General features: G+C 34.3%; 1 protein-coding gene across 5 annotated transcripts in view; it reads right to left on the bottom strand.

Moving 5' to 3' along the window:
- The window catches only part of LOC101898556 (serine/threonine-protein kinase NLK), a 212,132-nt gene that overhangs the window by 35,120 nt on the left and 156,421 nt on the right, over positions 1-20,591 (bottom strand). The window lies entirely within an intron of this gene.

Below are 20,591 nucleotides of genomic sequence, written 5' to 3'. Positions count from 1 at the left end.
AACACAATATTTGTTATAAAGATGGTAGAGATCGGACCATTCCTCCTGGCACCTCCCCCACAAAGGGTCAAAGCTTTGAATCAACAAAACGATTATAAAATCCGAAGTAAGCAACCAATCCTCTTCATGTTTCACACATCCTATTATCTCTACTAACACAAAATTTGCTATGAAGATGGGATATATCGGTCTACTCTATCTGGTACCTCTCCCACGAAGGGTAAACATTTTGAATATCCATGAAGCTCATAAAACGCGCTATTTAGGTCCGTTTAAATTCAGACTTATTACTCCTCAATATTTCCATCAGCACAAGATTTGTTATAAATATGGTAGAGATTACACCATTTGTTCTTGTACCTCACCCACCAAGAGTTCAACTTTCGAATAAACAAAACGATTATTAAATCCGAAATGGCCAACTGCTTCGGAACCTCCCCCATAAAGGGTCAACAGTTTGAATAATCATAACTCAAGGCTGGGGTATACATCTGTCGGAAAAGCCGACTTATACTATTTTACTTGTAACAAAACAAACATATTTTTTTTTTTTTTTTTTTGTAAAATATACAATGAGTAAGTCGTTCGATCTTCTAAAAAGTAAAACTCTAAATGGTACTCAAAAATAGCGGATCTTCTACATTTCCTTTTATAATTTTAATTCCTTTTTTATATAATTTAATGATATATGACCCCTAAAGGTCATATAAGTATTTTTTGTTTTAATAGTTAAAATACCTGCAATATTCCTTTAAAACTGTTCCTAGATAAATTATCGTATACGATTCTTTTTACCATTAGAATACTGTAGCTGAGTTATTTCAGGTTTTACTAAGTCTTCTGTCATTCCATCACCAAATGTCGGAGACAAATGCATTATTGGACAAAATGGTAATCGTATAGGCAATCAATGTTTGAAGCAGTTCAATAAACTAAAATATTTTATTATAAATATGTCTGCGTTCGTTACAGACAAAGAATAACAAAACTAAGGTCAAAGGCCACAGCAAAAAAAGTAAATGAAAATGCCAATATGAATGATGCCTAAAAGTCGGCAATATGTTTTCGAAATTGTAAGTAGCACATACTTACAAGCTGAACTAATTTTTATCACACAAATGCGAATATGAATTGGTGGCGTCAAAACAAAAATAAGATTTCTTTCCCTTTTGTCTAGATAAATAAATATTCAACTCAATAAAAAGAATTGAAGAAAACAAAAACAGATGACAATAAATTCTGTTGCCTAAAAGTATACTTTGAATTGCTCCAATAGGTGATGACAATGTTGCTGTGTGTATGTGTGTGTGGAAGTTCTGTTAGCTTTACGTTCCTCTTTTTTGGTGTCAGCAACTTTGTTTTGTAAACACATTTTCTGGCAATAAAACAACGAACCCCCCCTCCAGCTCCCTTCGAATAAAAGCATGCAAAAAATTGAGGGTGCCAACATGGCGAAAATAACAAACTCAACGTCATCGTTCTGTCTCGACGTTATTGTTTATTTGGCTTCTGTTTTTAATAAATGGAAATTTGGGTTCACAAAGTGAGATACTTACACAGATACACACGCAAACACACTTGCAGTTAAAATGTGCCATGACAAGATATATAGTTACTTTTTATTTAAACACTCACACAAATGGGTGACCTTTTCAAATAAGAATTTACAGAGACATCTATATCGATGTTATATGTTTGGAAAAAAAACACCAAGGCAATTAATTAAAATTTAATTTATCAGACATTTTAATAAAAAAAGAATAAGAGATAAAGAAATAAACGGTCAAGAGCCAAAAGGAGAGTATATTCGGGCTGATCAAAATAATTTACATTCTGCACTCAGAGGTAGAAGAAATTGTCATTGGAAATTGTGGTCCTTTGCGGATGAGGTGCCAAAAGGGGTTCGCAGCTATATATCATCTTCAAAACAGATCTTGTGTTAGCAAAAATATTTGGAGGATGTGAAATTTATTTCGCGTTTTATGAGGGGTTTGTTTTTCAACATCTTGAACCCTATGTGGGAAGGGTATAGGAAGAAATGGTCCTGATCTTGCGTTGATGGAAATCTTGAGATATGCCCAGTCTGAATGGAATCGGATGTTAATTTCGCGCTTTATGAGCTTCATGGATACTCAAAATTTTGACTCTTTGTGGGGGAGGTACCAGAAGGACCCATCTTCATAGCAGACCTTGTGTTAGTAGAAATAATAAGATGTGTGAAATATGAAGGGAACCCGATGCTTATTTCGTATTTTACAATCGTTTTGGTTATTCAAAGCTTTGATCTTTGTGGGGGCGGTACCAGAAGGAATGGTACGATTTCTACCGTTTTTATAATAAATCTCGTGTTGATAGATATATTGAAATTTGCTAATTCTGAATGGAATCAAATGTTAATTTCGTGTTTTATGAGTTTCATGGATATTCAAAAATTTTACCTTTTGTGGAGGACGTACCAGAAAGAGTGGCCGATGTATTCCACCTTTACACCAGACCTTAGGTTAATAAAATAATTGGTATGTGTGAAATTTGAAGACAATCGGACTCTTACATCACATTTTATAAGAATTGTAATTATTCAAAATTTTGACCCTTTGTGGGGGAGGTACTTAATGCAGTAGACCGATATTGCCCATTTTAGCACCGGACGTAGAACTGACACAAATATTGGGATTTGCAAAGTTGGAACAAAATCGGATTATCGTTTCTCTTCCTGTGCAGAAAATATATTTTTTGAAAAATTCGATCTTTTGTGGGGAAGATACCAGAGGAAGTGGACCGATATATTCCATTTTCACACCGGACCTTGGGTTGATAAAAAATATTGGGATGTGTGAAATTTGAAGACTCTTACATCGCATTTTATAAATGCTATAAGTATACAAAAATTTTACCCTTTGTGGGGGGAGGTACTTGATGGAGTGGACCGATATTGTCCATTTTCGCACCTGACCTAGAACTGATGCAAATATTAGGATTTGCAATGATGGAGCAAAATTGGATTAGCCTTTCTCTTTCTGTACAATATTTTTTTTTTGAAATTTCGACCATTTGTGTGTAAGGTACCAGAAGGTACCTTAATCTATGTTTGACAATAATATTACGATGCATTAAGTTTGGATCAAATCGGATACTCCCTTCGAGAGTTATCATGCGCACCAGCCAGACAGACGGACGGACGGACATCGCAAGATCGACCCCAAATGTCCTGAAACGGATTTGGTTCAAAGAGACCTAACGTCTTAAACCGTTATTTCGACTAGGCACGTTTTGACCTATCAAATGGCTGAGGGTATAAAGAACGTACAGTGAATATTTTATTTTTCGTATTTACTTCCGAAGCGTCATAAAAAAACAGATCATTCATAAAGTGAACAAGAAAGACAAAAAATGCCTTTGGTATGTTTTCATATAAAATCAATTTAATACGTCATACTTTTGGGCTTATCTCAATTGATGGTCTTTAATCGAACAACGTTTTGAAATTATCGTATTCTATTATCAAAATGCGTGCACGGTTAAGAAAATTTATCGAGAGCTTCTTGTGTTCAGAGGGGAAGCTCATTTTTGGCTCAATAGATACGTGAATAAGCAGATTTTTCGCCTTGGGGCGAAGATCAGTCAGAAGCATCCAATGCATCCAGAAAAAGTCAGATTCTGGTGTTATTCATTGGCTAGTGGAATCATTGGATTGTACTTCTACAAAGTTGTTGTGAATTGCAATGTAACAGTGAATGGTGAGCGCTACCGACATTATTTTTTGTACCCTCCACCATACATAGTATGTGTGGTATATATATTCTTGATCAGCGTAAAATTCTAAGACGATTTATCCCTGTCCGTCCGTCTACCCGTCTGTTGTAAACACGCTAGAGTCAAAACGAATAAAAGAAAGGAAGCTAAAATTTTGCATAGACAAGACTTTGTCTGCAGGTAGGTCAAGTTCGAAGATGGGCTATATCGGTCCACGATATCATATAGCCCTCATATAACGGAACACCTTGATATTCGATATTTTAATTACTGTAGACAAATTTGAAAATAAAATTATCTGCAAATCCAAAAAAAAGGGAATTCCTTGTGAACACTTTACCCCCCGGAAGAGTATTGTCTATGTATGTCCACGATATCGTATATCCCCCATATAACGGTACCTAACGATATTCGGTATTTTCATAATTTTAGCTACATTTTTCAATGTAATAGTCTAAAACCCCATACTAGAAGTTCTTTCTAAGCACTTTACGCCCCGGAGAAGAGAAATGTCTATATAGGTCGACGATATCGTATAGCCCACATACAACGGTACCCCTCAATATTCGATATTTTGACGATTTTAGTTGTTTCAAATTTTGTATTTAGAATTCGTAATGCGTATGCAGGCCCACGTCTTCGTATAGCCTCCATATAAAGGTATGGTGATTTTGTCGACATTATTTACCGGAATTGTTTCAAATTTCGTATTTAGAGTTTGTAATGGGAACTAAAGTCTATGACAGAAAATTGTCTATGCAGGTCCACGTCTTTGTATAGCCCACATATATGGCACCTCTCTATATTCGGTATTTTGGCGATTTTAGATACAATATTCACCGAAATTGTTTGAAATATAGATAGGGATAGGGAGATACCGTTATATGAGGGCTCTACGCAGACGTGGACCTGCACGTGTAATTTTCTGTCATAGGCTGTATTATCCATTACGAACTTAAAATACCAAATTTGAAACAATTCCGGTCAATAATATCGCTAAAATCATCAAAAATCAAAATACCGAATATCGGGAGGTGCCGTTATATGGGGGCTATACGAAGGCGTGTACCTGCACGGGTAATTTTCTGTCAGAGGATGTATTATCCATTACGAACTTCAAATACCAAATTTGAATAATTCCCGGTGAATAATGTCGCCTAAATAATGAAAATCCCAAAAATAGGGAGGTACAATTATATGGGGGCTATACCAAAGCACGGACCTACATGGCCAATACCAAGAGTCCTGCAGATAGAGAGATATATATTTAAGTAAAATTTTATCAACCTACTGCATTTCGTTCGGAAGCAAGAGTGATTTCCACAGACGGACAGACATCGCTAAATCGACATAGAATTTTATGCTGATCAAGAATATATATATACACTTTGTGGGGTTTAAAATTTATATTTCGAGGTGTTACAAACGGAATGACAAACTTAATATATCCTACATACTATGGTGGTGGGTATATAAAGTCACTCGACACATGACTTTAATATGATGTGTATGAAATAGAAAGGAGAAATTCCATTTCATAAAATACCTTCCATATGTCTTTGAAAAAAATGGTTTGTATAGGTAGAAGATTTCCTTAATAATGTATAACGCAAAATGGTTCAATTTTAAGTAGATCTGGCTCTCTGTCATTTTTTTTTCAATTTATTAATTTATTTTTCCCAACCAAAAAATGTAATTTATTAAAGGCACCTTTTAAATGTAGCTTATTTCATAACAAAAGCTAGTAGAATTATAAAACATAAAAACATTTTTCCTAGAAATTCATGAAAAGTAAAACAGAAATATATAATAAACAAAAGACACACATACATTCATGATGAAAATGGCTAACCGACATTCCAAATTAGTCACAGAGGTGACTAGAGAAATTATCAATAAAATGAAGGTTTATTCCCTACCTTGCAACAAATGCCTAATAAATTTAATTTTTCTATTCATGAGAAATATTGTAACAAAAAATTTAATACATTACTTTTTTCCTGAAAATAAAACATATTTGAAATGAATTTTTATTGCTACTCCACTGGTTTTAGGAGAAATTCAGTTAATTGAAGAATCCCTAAAAGTATGCAACAATCATGAAGGTTATTTGCTTGGCTACAGTTTTTCTTTAGGAAGACTTTTTCACTTTCACAAGATGAAACGCTTTCCAAATTTAATTTATTTTTTGCCAACCAGAATTTTACTTTATTAAATGCGCCTTTTAAATGAAGGTTCTTCCCAAAATTTAAGTACGATGATGATGTAAAGGAAATCTAAAAATGGTCCTTGAAATTCAAATTTATTAAAAATGTACAAGAAATACAAAAATTAAAACATTTTTGTGATGTGAGTTAACAAAATTACGTAATGTCAAATGTCATTTGGGCACGGGGGACGCCAGATAATTGCGTGATTGTAATATATCATTAATTTTTTGTGAAATTAAGGGATCATTTTTCAGATGAATTTTATGAAAATTTACGATGCAAAAATGCACAAGAAATTAATTTTTTTTTGTTTATGAAAAATAAATCTTCAAATAAGACTGTCTTTTTTCCGGAAATGGAATATAATGAATTTTGAGCGAATTGGTATCGACACATTATTGAATTTAGAAAACATTAATTTATTTAAAGAAGCCCTAAAAGTATGCAACATATTCAAGTAAGGTAAATGTCTACAGTTTTTCTATAGCTAAAAGACATTCTTATAATTCTAGGTATGATCTAACCCAAAGTAAAAAAGTTTATTTCATTGCAAAATGTGAGTACAAAGATGAAAAAAAGAAAATATAAAAGTACTCCTGGAATTGTAGTAAACTACAGAAGATCATGACGAAACAACTGAAGGTAGAACCTTGATTTTGCACGAGGGTCAGTCTTGGTGCGTAGGCGAGTGATAAGGATTGAAATTCGCACTAAAAGGGGTGTGAAAAGTACTAAAATGTACCAAAAATTTAATACTTCGTATTGGAGTCGACACCCATCTCTGACTCTCATTCCAGTTTCACAATTTTAGCCCTTCCGTTTATCAAAAAAAAAAATTATTCGTGATGGAATTCAAGCTTGATAGTATTATATTCCATTCGGCAAATATTGAAAAATGAGCTCGGGGTAAAGCCATTGAAATTTCAAGAAGTGCAAGAACTTACACCGCAACAGAAAGAAAATAGACTCAAAAGAGCTATAGAGTTGCTTCGCTTGACCGAAAGTGGTGAGCTGTCGGATTAGTTTTTTTTCCGATGAGAAAACATTAGTGTTTATTTGCCAAAGAGGTCAGCTGAAAATGTGCACCTTCGGTTGGCCAAAAGAACTCAATCGCCGGCAATGGTGATGGTAAGGGCCGCCATAACAGCCGATGGTCGCTCTCCGCTCGTATTAATCGACCGTGGCATTAGAATAAATGACGAATATTATAGCGAAAATGTTCTGGAGGGTGTATTAAAGCCTTGGGCACGCAAACAATTTGGCCGCAGACCTTGGACATTCCAACAGGACTCAGCAGCATCACACTCAGCACGCGCCACCCAAGAATGGTTACAAAATGAGGTTCCTCGCTTCATTTCCAGAGCACAATGGCCATCAAACCAGGTTGGCACTAAAAAATACGAAAGTGTCGATCACCTCAAGCAAGCGCTTCGCCGGGAATGGGCCAAAATACCGCAGAGCAACATTCGGGCAGCGTGTGACGGTCTCATTGGTCGTTTGAAGGCCATAATTCGTGTTAAACGTGTCAATTTGAACAAAATCTACACTTATTCTAAAATTTGATGCTATTTCCGACATTTTTTTTTCCTGATACTATCCCTTACAATTTACAATATTTTTAGCATACTTATTATAAATATATAATTTCTTTTTGTTTCTTTTTTTAATGTGGGGAGCGCCTGAAAGTATACTATAAACTGCTTAATTTAAAAATGGAAAGTGTCCCTTTACATATGATTCTAACACGATGTGTAAACAAGACCTAAAGTGCAATTTTAGCTGCCAAAGATGCTTAGCTGGATAAAATGAAAAAAGGCATGCAATGGTCGCCGAAGCCTACCTACACCTTTCTTATTCATTAAAATTTTAACATTTTGCTCTAGGTTGTTTTTTTTTATGGTCGAAACTAAATTTAACCTTCCCTAATTTAGTTCTTTTTTGATATATAAATTAGAGGAAAACAAATCCAACGAACTTTCCATCTCTACTAATTAGACTTTCTACCAACTTTTCCATGTCGTCGACGTTGTTGATGATGCCATTCATTTTCGTGATGAATTAGTTATAAGAGCCAATATAGTTGGCAAAACTTTTTTTCAGTTAGATTTTTTCTTTATTTTATTGTTGTTGCTGCTATTGCTGAGATGTGGTTAATGCCATAAAAAAAACACATTGCCCACCTCCGTCGTACGTTCTCCGACATTAGAAGAAAAAGAAGGTCAATTTTGTATTTTATTTTAACGAAATTCTATTTCGAATTCAATTTATTGCCAGAAGTCACATTCAATGCAGAAGGCGGTAGTAATGTTGGAAAATAATTTCTTCGTTCATGACAAACTTTGTTTTGTATTTTTTTTTTTGTATTTCTTTAATGAAGAGTGGCATGCAATGTAGAATTTCACTTAAAAGTCATTCTGGCAGCACACACACTTGTCGGAAGTTAGATGGGCGAACATAATGGATACGTTTTTTTAATGTTTTGAAATGTATATGGACATTTATTTTTTGGTGGTTAGTTTTCCAAGTAATCAGTTTTTTTCAGAGATTTAAAGTTCTGGATTCGATATGAAGATGGCATTATATGACCTTTATGTTTCAAAACTCCCACATAGAAAGTGATTTAAATGTCAAGTATGACGAAGTAAAGGTTAGAGGCATTCTCGTCTTCTGCATTTATTTTTAAATTCACAAAACATATCCTACACGCTCAAAAAAGTATTTAAAAATAAATGATAAAATACCAAATTTTAATATTACAACCACAAATGCAAATACCATATTTCCCATCTACAACCACAACATAAAAGGACAGAAAATAAATTTCCTATTGCAAAATGTTAAATATTCGAATCAAAAGAAACCTTAACATTGTAAATATTTACAGATCTCAGTATTGAATTTCACTTTGAAATATACCACAATTCTTAATTGAAAGCAATAGATGAAATAAATATTTTCCCACCTGAAATTCTTGGAAGTCTCCCATTCGAAACGTGTGGGTGTGTACACACTTACATGTTAAACATGCACGATGCAATACATATTAATTATAGCTTGTCGGTATAATTAGGAATACTTCAGTGATACCGCAAAATAAAACCAACACACAAATTTCAATACAATTAATATTGGAATAATAGAGAATTCCAAGGAAAAAAAAACTTATTTTGAAAATAAAGAAAGGCGAATGGTTGACAAGTCAAAATTAGAAAACTTATTTACGAAAATTGTTTGAGGATAAATTATGGACATTTTAAGAATGTTTTTTCGAGGACTCTCAAAGTTAAATTCAAGGATTATTTACAAATATATTATATCAATTTTAGGAATATATTCAAAGACATTCATAGATGCAATTGTGAATTTTTATATCCCACACCACATAGTGGAAAGGATATTATGACTTTGTGCATTTGCTCGTAACATGGAAAAGGAAGCGAGATAGACTCATGTCAGATACATCCCACAAATACCTCTGCCAAATTGTATCAAGATTGGTTCAGGTTTGGATATGCTTCCATATATATCGTCAGCCGATTTTGGGTTAATTGTGCACCAAATGGCCAATATCAGTCAAAGTACATCAAATTAGGTGAAAATCGGTTGAGATATAGCCATAGCTTTTATAAATATGTTTCATCCGATTTGGTCGTTAAGTACCTGACATTCGTAATATGCATTTGACAAGAATCATATTTGGTACCAGATATTTTATAGAGCTCGGAAATCCCACTGCCGAATTTTATGGAGATCGGTTTAGATTTCGATATAGCTCCCATATATATCCTCAATCCGATTTCAGGTAAATTGTGAAAATAATGGGACGTACGTTTCATTTGGTGGAACTCGCCTCATGGCTAGAGAGGGTATATGTCATTTGATAGGTCCAAATGTGACTCATCGAAATGACGGTTTTAGACCCTACAACTCTTTGGACCAAATCCGTTTCAGAACTTTTGAGTCGATCTAGCTATGTTCGTCCGTGCGTCTGTCTGTCAGGCGGGTGCGCACGATAACCTTCGAAGGGAGTATCCGATTTGATCCAAACTTGGTACCTCGTAATATTATTATCAAACATTTATCGAGTTTGGAGATGGGCAATTTCGGTCCACACCTGCTGGTAACTCCCCCACAAAAGTTCGTAATTTTCAAGGAAAATATTTTACTGCACAGAAAGAGAAAGGATAATCCAATTTTCCTCCAACTTTGCAAAATCTAATATTTGCATCAGTGCTAGGCCAGGTGCAAAAAGAGCGAAAATTAGAAGAGTAAGACTCCGATTTTCTTCAAATTACACACACCACAATATTTTTATTAAGCAAAGGTCTGTGCGTCGGTCCTTCTAGTATTTCCCCCACAAAGGTTCAAATTTTTGAATATCCATGAAGCTCATAAAAAAATTAACATTCGATTCCAATCAGATCTCGCAAATATCAATATTTTCACCAAAACAAGATATTCTACAGTGATGGTAGAGATCGGACCATTCCTTCTAGTACCTCCCCCACGAAGGGTCAACGTTTTGAATAACCAAAACAATTATAAAATCCGATATAAGCATCCGGTCTTCTACATGTTTCACAAATCCCATTATTTCTACTAGCATAAGATTTGCTGTGGAGCTCGCCCACAAGGGCTGAACATTTTTAACATCAATGAAGCACATAAAATGCGAAATTAACACTCGATTCCACTCAGACTTGGTACAACTCAATATTTTCATCCACAAAACATGTTTTATAAAGATAGTAGTTCGGACCATTTGTTCTGGTTTCTGCCGCACAAAAGGTTATAGTTTTGAATAAACATTCTCTTCATATTTCACAAATAATTTTTTCTATCAACACAAGATCTGCTGTGAAGATCTGCTGGATATATCTGTCCACTCCTTTTGGTACCTCCCCCACAAAGGACCAAAATTTTGAATATCCCTGAAGCTCATAAAACCCGAAATTATCATCCGATTCCATTCGGACTTGGTACATCTCAATACTTCTATCAACACAAGATCTTTTATAAAGATGGTAGAGATCGGACCATTCCTTCCGATACCTTCCCCACAAATGGTCTATGGTTTGTATAACCAAAACGATTATAAAATCCGAAATAAGCATCTCCACAAATTTGATACTGCAAAGATTTTTGCAAACACTAGATCTGTTGTTGAAATGATTTATATCTGCGAAACCCTGCTAGTATCTCAACCAATATATCTAGTTATTTCCCTTAACCAGAAACCTTAGATAAATTTGGAATATATCGAAAGTATGATTTCGCATAAAATAAGATATAAATGTTTGATTTTCTTGTGATTTTGCCCATACTAATATTTTTATCTGTTTTAGATGAAGTATGAAAGTGGAACACTACGGTTGACTTCCCGATGGTACCTCACATATTCTAAAAATTTTCACATATCTCATTCAAAGTGAAGGTAGTAACCAATATAGTCCAACCCTAGCACATCGCAATATTTTTATCATAGTTATTTAGGTCAGATACGAAATGGACAATATCGGTCCATTCTTTCGGAACCTAGTCCATAGAGGGTCAAACATTTGAATAACCATAACAGAAGTTAAAATATATTTGAAGAATCGAGCATTGGCAGATGGTGAACATTTGGCAGCTTAAGCGATTGATACTTTTTAACTTGTGTTTTTTTTTAATAATAACATACCTTTCTTGTTTTTGTGAAATATACATCCAATAATTATCTCAAAAATATTTCTTTAAATATCAAAATAACTCCTCCTCTGGGAAATCCCTTATATGCGTGAACTTTTGAAAGTAATTTTTCATGGCTTTGACTTTTAAAGAAGTGCATTTTATTTTCGGAATCCTAATAAAAACGGGGTTCCTTTTAAATATAACAATATTAAATAGATTATTTATTTAATTTAAATGTCGAGTACTTTAGAAGAAGATTAATTAATTAAAATTTAATTGAAGTCTTGCATCTTCGTTCAATCCTGCAATTGTCCTCGCATCTATTTCAAAACAAATTAATTCCAAAAGGACATTTTAATCCTTTACATTTCAAACTATTCAAACTCTACTAATTGGTACTTAACAGGAAATTAAAGTTGAGTTCGCATTTATAAGTATTCCTTAATAATTTCCAAGTAACTAGCCCCGGCCCTTTTACTGTGAACAAATTGAGAATCGAATAAAGCAAAATATGTATGTGATTATGATTAAATGAAATGGACAATTTCCTCTGCTAAACAACAACAACAGGAACAGAATTCTTCATTTAGGCCTCCCAGCCAGCATAGTTTAGATAATGTAATTACATTTATTACCTTTAGCCCCTAAAAGTATGCTTATTTAATGGAATTTCTTATTGCAATGTGCAGGTGTTGGTGAGGTGAGGTGATGATAAACAACCAGGTAATGGAGTTTATTTCAATTTACACCTACATGCTCAGATGCATACATACACATACATAAGCCCACTGAACTAAACTACCCACATAGCCCAAATGTAATCCTTATGATGCTGACGGACGTAGGAGCTGAGTGACATACTGACTGACGTTCGTGTGGCAATTTGTGACGTTTATTGTAGATGATTTTGTTACGAGCAAAATAAAATTTATGCAATTTCAAAATTGAAAGTCTGCTTTGGACATAGATGATGATGGGATGATGTTGTTGTTGTTGAGAGGTGGTTACTGATTTGCCAGAGGACATAGGAAGGATGTGAATGTACCAGCAATTCAAATAACGCCTATAAGTAGGCACCACCTCTGCTTGGAAGTGTAAAAGATGTGTTTGACAAATGCTATTTGTGTTTGAAATGGAATAAAAAAAATATTGCAGAAAAATTGAATCGTACGTTGAGGAGATTTACAGTTTCCGTTTAACGAGGTCGTAAACATTAATTTATTCGTCAAGACGGAAAAGGGTTTGAATTCTTAAAAATAGATCAGAAGAGGTATAAAACAAGCTAAAATGAATCAGTCGGTTCAGCCGACAGATGTAAACCCTAAGATATAAGATATATTTTTATATTTTGACTTTTGTTATGATTTTGTTGACCATCTATTGAGTAGGGTCCGAAGGACTGAGCCAATATTGTCCACTTCGTATCGGTTCTAAATAAAAATGAAAAAATTATTGCTGAATTGTTTCGCAAGTTATGACTATAAAAGTATTGAAAATTGGATGGATGGATTGGATTGGAAGCTTACTTTGCTTTTTTAAGTGTTTTGTTTTTCAAAGTGGGGGAGGTACCAGAAGGAGCGGTCCGATCTTTACCATCTCTATATAACAGATCTTGTGTTGATGGAAATATTAAGATGTACAAAGTCCGAATGGAATCGAATGTTAATTTTTTATTTTATGAGATTCATGGATTTTCAAAATTTTGACCCTTTTTGGGAGAGTTACCAGAAAGGTGGACCGATACATACCATCTTCACAGCAGGCCTTGTGTTGGTAGAAACAAGGGGATGTATGAAATATGAATAGAACCGGATGCATATTTCGCGTTTACGAGTTTCATGGCTGTTCCAAATTCTAAATGCTTGTGGGGGAGGTAACAGAAGGAGTGGACCGATGTATCCCATTTCTACAGCAGGTCTTTTGTTAATAGAAATAATGGAATGTGTGAAATATTAAGGAAACCAGATGTTTATTTCGGATTTTAGGAGTGGACCGATATATTTCATCTTTACACCAGGCCGTGGGCGACTCTTACTTGGACTCCTACTTCAAATTATGTAAGAGCTATAATTATTCAGGAGGTACTTAATGGAGTGAACTAATATTGTCCATTTTCACACCTGACCTAGCGCTGATGCAAATATTGGGATTTGCAAAGTTGGAGCCAAATCGAGTTATCCTTTCTCTTTCTGTGCAGTAAAATAGTTTCTTTGAAAATTTCGACCTTTTGTGGGGTAGGTACCAGAAGTAGTGGACTGATATTGCCCATCTCCGAAATCCGAGGACATATATATGCAATTTTTTGTCAATTATAAAATTATAAAAAATTCGCTAAAATCATAAAAATTCCGAATATGAGCAGGTACCATTTCATGGAGAGGGGGGGGGGGGGGGAGGCTGTATGAAGCCGAGGACATATATATGCAATTTTCTGTTATAGGAAGTAGTAACCATTGGGAAATCCAAATTCTAGATTCAAAAAAAATCCGGTGAAAATTGTAACTAAAATCGTGAAAATATATACCGTTATACGGGGACCATAGCAAAACGTGAACCTAATAAACTATCTATAAGCAAGAGAACTATCTCTGCAAGATTGTTTTCTATACTATACTTTGTGTATTAAGAACACAGACTGCCAAATTTACAGCAAATTCGGTTTTAATAAAAAAGTTCTTTAAACATTGAAAATCCCTGGTCAACAAAAAAAAAATTGTAAAAAATCTACAATGATAAATGTTTCGAAACACTCTTGTCCAGAAATTGTTAGAAAATTCATTAAAAATTGAAAAAAAATCCTCTTCGAATTTTCTACATATCCAAAATATCATGTCCCACTTAGGTCCAGCCAAAAAACTTTTGTGACTTTCCCTAGTTCTCTTCAATATTTGCAATATCTTGCAATATTTTTACTCATACTGGATCTCAGGTAAAGTTGACAAAAAGAGAACACATAAACTAGTTATCAAATACTTAGGGTATATCGTTGTAGGAACACTAACTGAAACTTTCTAAATTGTTTGTTTTTTTTTCTCGGGCTTCTTAATGTATGCTATAAAATGTCTTAAAAAATGTGAAAATATTTAGCTTGTAGAACATTAGTCGAACATGGACTGTTCATTATATTATGTTTAATTGCAATAACTTCGAAATAAATTCTACTTTGCAGAGAACGGCCCTTGTAAGCCATCATCCACACCAAATATTCCCATGAACCAACGACGGAACGCGCCGCATAGTGGTGAGTGGGTGATAGCATCTCTCTGGCTTTCTTTTTAACTGAAAATTTCGGATTATTTAGTTCATCTCGTAGGTAAAAAGATATTAAGTTCGACCGGGCAGAGCTTCGATGCAAAAATATCTGGTTTCACAAGTGTTCCACTTTAAACTACAAACTCCAGTAAGATCGATAGGAGAATGGTTGGGGCCATACTAAAACGGGAGCCTATATGGTCAATTGCATACTTCAACGATTGTAATCTATTGCGAGTTTTAGGTACCAAATTTTTCATAATTTCGTGGGTAAATTTGACTAGGATGACTAGGCAAAATATGGTCAATGTTTTGACGCAGGTTGTAGAACCCTTTATGAAATACAAATACCAAATTTCACACAAATCTATTAGAAAATATCGCTTAAATCCTAAAAATATCGAATATCTGATGGAACCGATATATGTGCGCTATAGGAAAACGTGGACCTAGATATTCATTGTTCTGTCACCGGAGCTAGAATCCATTACGAACTATAAATAACAATTTTTGACAAATCCGTAGAAAAATGTGGATAAAACCATCAAAATACTGAATATTGGGATGCGCCCTTATATGGGGGCTGTACGAAAACGTGGACCTATATATACAATGTTCCGCCACCGGAGCTAGAACCCATTATTACCAGCAAATAATAATTTTTTACACAAATCCGTAGAAAATGTGTGTTAAACCATGAAAATACCGAATATCGGGAAGTTCTGTTATACGGGGGCAATACGAAAACGTGGACCTATATATATACAATGTTCCGCCACTAGAGTTAGTACCCATAACGAACAACAAATATGAATTTGTAGACAAATTGGTGGAAATATGTGGCTAAAACTATCAAAATACCGAATATCGGGAGGTACCGTTATATGGGGCCTAACCCAAAGCGTGGACCGATATATCTCATTTTCAATACCAACTATCCTAGACACCAAGCAAACGACTGTACCCAATTTTACGTCGAATAATGTGAGCTGTATCGTGATATCAAGAGACGAACATCGTTAAATCGACTTTGAATGTTATGCTGATGATGAATTTATACACTTTATGGGGTCTATGACGAATATTCCAAGGTGGAGGCTATAAAAAAGTAAAAACGCCATTTTAGATATGACCTTTCTTTAATGAGTAATCTGGCCTCTTTTAGTTGGACTAACGATTCTTTCCACTTCACAAAAATAGTCCTTTCAAAATTACTTCACTGTCATTTTAAATTCATATAATCCATCCTACCTTGATATGCACATTTATACACGTTTAGTAAAATCGATTACAATTTAACATACCTGTAAATAGAGAAAGAAAAATGTATTTAATTATTTATATAGTAGTAATAATCTATGGAGTGTAAACTCATTAAATCTATTTATTTGCTAAATAATAAATTTTACATAAAGCCCCTCAAATATGCAGTACATTAATAAATCACTTTGGATTAAGGAAATGAAAATAAATTTATTTTTTTTATTTCTCTATCTCTCCCTTCCTCTATTGCTCCTCAAAATAGCCCCAAAACGGATGAATGAACAGAAAGAATTATTATGTAAACTAGATTACCTTATATAAAATTTATAACCCTAAAAGTATGCAATATATGTGCGCAAATAATAACATCTTTACAAAATGATTTATGTTCAAACGGATGTTGTTGTGTTTAACATTTGTGGTTTACAAGAAGTAATTGTTTAAAAATTGATAAAAAAAAAATATGTTTTATTATTCCATAACAATATTGGAGATGGACTGTGTGCGTATGTGCGTGTGTGTGTAATATCTTTTGCAATAATCCCCAAGTAAATATTAACAATACAAAGTAATAATATAATTACAATTTTCCTAAGTTACATCTACACTGTTGACCCATACATCATCCGTCTGTGTGTGTGTCCCTAATTACCATAATAATGGAAGAACTTTAACTTTCCCGTGGCATGTAAGCTTTTGTAGTAATATTATTAATTTACTTTCCTTAAATAGCATATTTAATTAACTTCCCCACCTCCAAGGTCATTAGTAACCTTTAAAGGTCAAATGAAGTAATGTGCAAGGGATGTAAAAGAAACAGAAAGGAAAACCCACAAATGTTTTTTTTATGGAAAAGGATGTAAAACTGGTTTACCGATGACAAAAGATAAGCAATATATTATGTAGCGGAACGGATCTAAAACTGGCTTGCCGATGACAAAAGTTAACCAATATATTATATAGCGGAACGGGTCAATGAATCCACAATTTGAATTTGAGTTCTTATAGCTAATGCGTTTCGGCTAAATGAGCCTCATCGAAATAACTGTTACAGACACTAGGTCTCTTTCGACCAAATCCGTTTTTGGAAATTTGGAGTCGATCTAGCGATGTCCATCCGTCCGGCTGTCTGGCTGACTGCTGGGCACAACAACTCTCGAAGGGAGTATCCCATTTGGTTAAAACTTGGTACATCGTATTATTATCAAACTTAGATCGAGTTCGGAGATGGGAAATATCGGTCCACTCCAATTGGTACCTTCCCCAAAAAGGCCGAAATTTTCAAAAAAAAAAAAAATATTTTTCTGCACAGAAAATGAAAGGATGATCAAATTTTGCTCCATCCTCACAAATCCAAATATTTCCACCAATGCTAGATCTGGTACAATATCGGTCCACTCTGGTACCTCACAAAAGATCGAACTTTTTAAGAAAAAAAATTTGATTGCACAGAAGGAGAATGGATAATCCGATTTTACTCTAACTTTGAAAATCCTAATATTTGCATCAGTGCTAGGTTAGGTGCGGAAATGGACAATATCAGTCCACTCCATCAAGTACCTCCCCCACAAGGGATCAAAATTTTGAATAATAATAACTCTTATAAAATGCGATGTAAGGGTCCAATTGTCTTCAAATTACACACATCACAATATTTTCAGTAGCCCAAGGTCTAGGGTGAAGATAGAATATATCGGTCAACTCCTTCTGGGAGGTACCCCCACAAAGGGCCAATATTTTCAATATCTATGAAGCTCATAAAATGCGAAATTAAAATCATATTTCATTTAGACTTGGCATATCTCAATATTTCCATCAGCACAAGATCTGTTATAAAGATGGTAGAGATCGAGCCATTCCTTCTGGTACCTCTCCCACAAAGGATCAAAATTTTGAAAAACCAAAATTATCAAAAAATCCGAAATAAGCATCCAGTTCTGCTCATATTTCACACACCTCATTATTGCTACTAACACATCTCAATATATCAATTAACACAAGATCTGTTATGAAGATGGAAGAGACCGAACCACTTCTTCTGGTACCTCCCCCATAAAAAGTCAAAGTTTAGAATGAGCAAAACGATTATAAAATCCGAATAAACATCCGATTCCCTTCATATTTCACACATTCCATTATTTATACTAACACAATATCTGCTGTGAAGATGGGATATATCTGTTCACTCCTTCTGTTACTTCCCTCACCAAAGGGTCAACATTTTGAAGAGCCATGAAGCTCATAAAACTCGAAATTAACATCCAGTTCCACTTAGATTGGCATATCTGAATATTTCTATCAACACAGGATATGTTATAAAGACGGTAGAGATCGGACCATTTCTTCTGGTACCTCCCCCGCATAGGGTTGAGGATTTTAAAAAAACAAAACACTCAAAGAATGCAAAATGGGCATCCAACTCTCTTCAAATTTCAAACAGTCCTCCCCGCAGAAAATTTATAATATATGTCTGCTATATTCCATAGAGAAGATCTATGTTCACATATTTAGTCATATTCATTATATTCTTGATCAAATTAGATTCTCAATGCGTTAATATGAGACCCTTGGAAAAATTGACAATATGGGTCCACATTTAAACATAAAATCCATTTTGTGACAAGGCCTAATTTTAGAATTTCGCTGCAATTATAATTATCATTTTTTGGAGGGTAAAATAAATGTCTATATTAATAATAATAGTCAGTATTATTTCACAGTTTCCAGATGCAGACGTCATGGAGTTTATTTTTTCATGGGTTAATAGTTAATTGTTTAACATAAACCGAAAGCTTTTACATTAATTACAACTGCCTACGATTGGTAGCCGCTTTCGACATAGCCAAACACTGGCGTAATAAGTTAAATGTGTTTATCAATGAAAGCAAATAAAATTGAGTAAGAATATTTAATGGAATCCATTTATAAATGTTCTGAATTAAATACAATGATCATTAGCTTAATTGACTTATGGTAGCATAAATGTAGGGATTACTTAAATAAGTAGCATACTTTAGGGGTTGCTATAAACGTAACACAAATTGATGACTGTATATTTAAAACGATTACTAAACTATCACACACTGACTATAATACCCAGCAAAAATTTCGGAAGCCACATGAGCCGAACTTTTATAAGGTAATGTAAACAAAATACCTTCTACATTGCCAGTAAGAAAAGAAAGAAAGAAAAAAGTGGGACTTACTTTTACCATTACCAATAATGAGTAACTGTCGAACAGACTCAGGTTGAAGAAAAAATAAAAACAAGTTAAATAGTATCAGTAGGTTTTGCCGACAGAGGTATCCTCCCAGCCTTTGGTTATGATTATTCAAACGGTTGACCTTTTACGGTTGGCCAATATTGACCAATTCGTATCTGGCCTATGTCTGATAAAAATATTACAACGGACTATATCGTCTACTTCCTATACTCTATATGAGATATATGCAAATTTTTGGAAAACGTGGAAATATTCGTGAGGTACCAGATATATCGGACCGACATTTTGTACTTCAACATTCATATCCAATTTTATACGAAATCATAAATTCCGATATATTTCATATTCATATCAGATTCCTGGTTAAGAGAAATATTTAGATATAGCAAGTTGTAAAGAATCGCTGACAAGTTATAACCGATGTAAGCATTGGCAATTGTGTCCCTTTGTGGGTGAGGTATCAGAAGGGGTTGGTACATGTATATCGTCTTCAAATCAGATCTTGCTGTAGCAAAAATATTTGGATGTGTGAAATTTAAAGAGAGTTGGATGTTTATTTCGCTTTCTTTAAAGTTTTGTTTTTTGTTTCAAAGTCTTGAACCCGTATATGGGGAGGTACCAAAAGAAATATTCCGAAATCTACTATCTTTATAACAGATCTAATCATCAGATGTCAGATTTATGAGCTTCATGGATACTACAAATTTTGACAATTTGTGGGGGAGGTACCAAAAGGAATGGTCCGATCTCTACCATCTTTATAGGAGATCTTGTGGTGATGGAAAAATTGAGAAATTCCAAGGCTGAATGGAATCGGATGTTAATTTCGTATTTTATCATCGTTATAGTTATTCCAAATTTTGACCCTTTGTGGGGGAGGTACCACAAGGAGTAAGCCGATATATCTCACCTTCACAGCAGATTTTGTGTCAATAGAAATAATGGGATGTGAGAAATATGAAGAGAACCGGATGCTTATTTCGGATTTTATGATCGTTTTGGTTTTTCAAAACTTTAACCCTTTGTGAATAAGGTACCCGAAGGACTGGTCCGATTTCTACATTCTTTATAACAGATCTTCTGTTGATGGAAATATTGAGATGTACCAAGTCTGAATGGAATCGGATGTTAATTTCGTATTTTATCATCGTTATGGTTATTCCAAATTTGGACCCTTTGTGGGGGAGGTACCACAAGGAGTAGGCCAATATATTCCATC

The sequence above is a fragment of the Musca domestica genome, unplaced genomic scaffold, assembly GCF_030504385.1.
Source record: "Musca domestica strain aabys unplaced genomic scaffold, Musca_domestica.polishedcontigs.V.1.1 29, whole genome shotgun sequence".
NCBI lineage: Eukaryota > Metazoa > Arthropoda > Insecta > Diptera > Muscidae > Musca > Musca domestica.
This window is presented reverse-complemented; position numbering and strand designations above follow the sequence as displayed.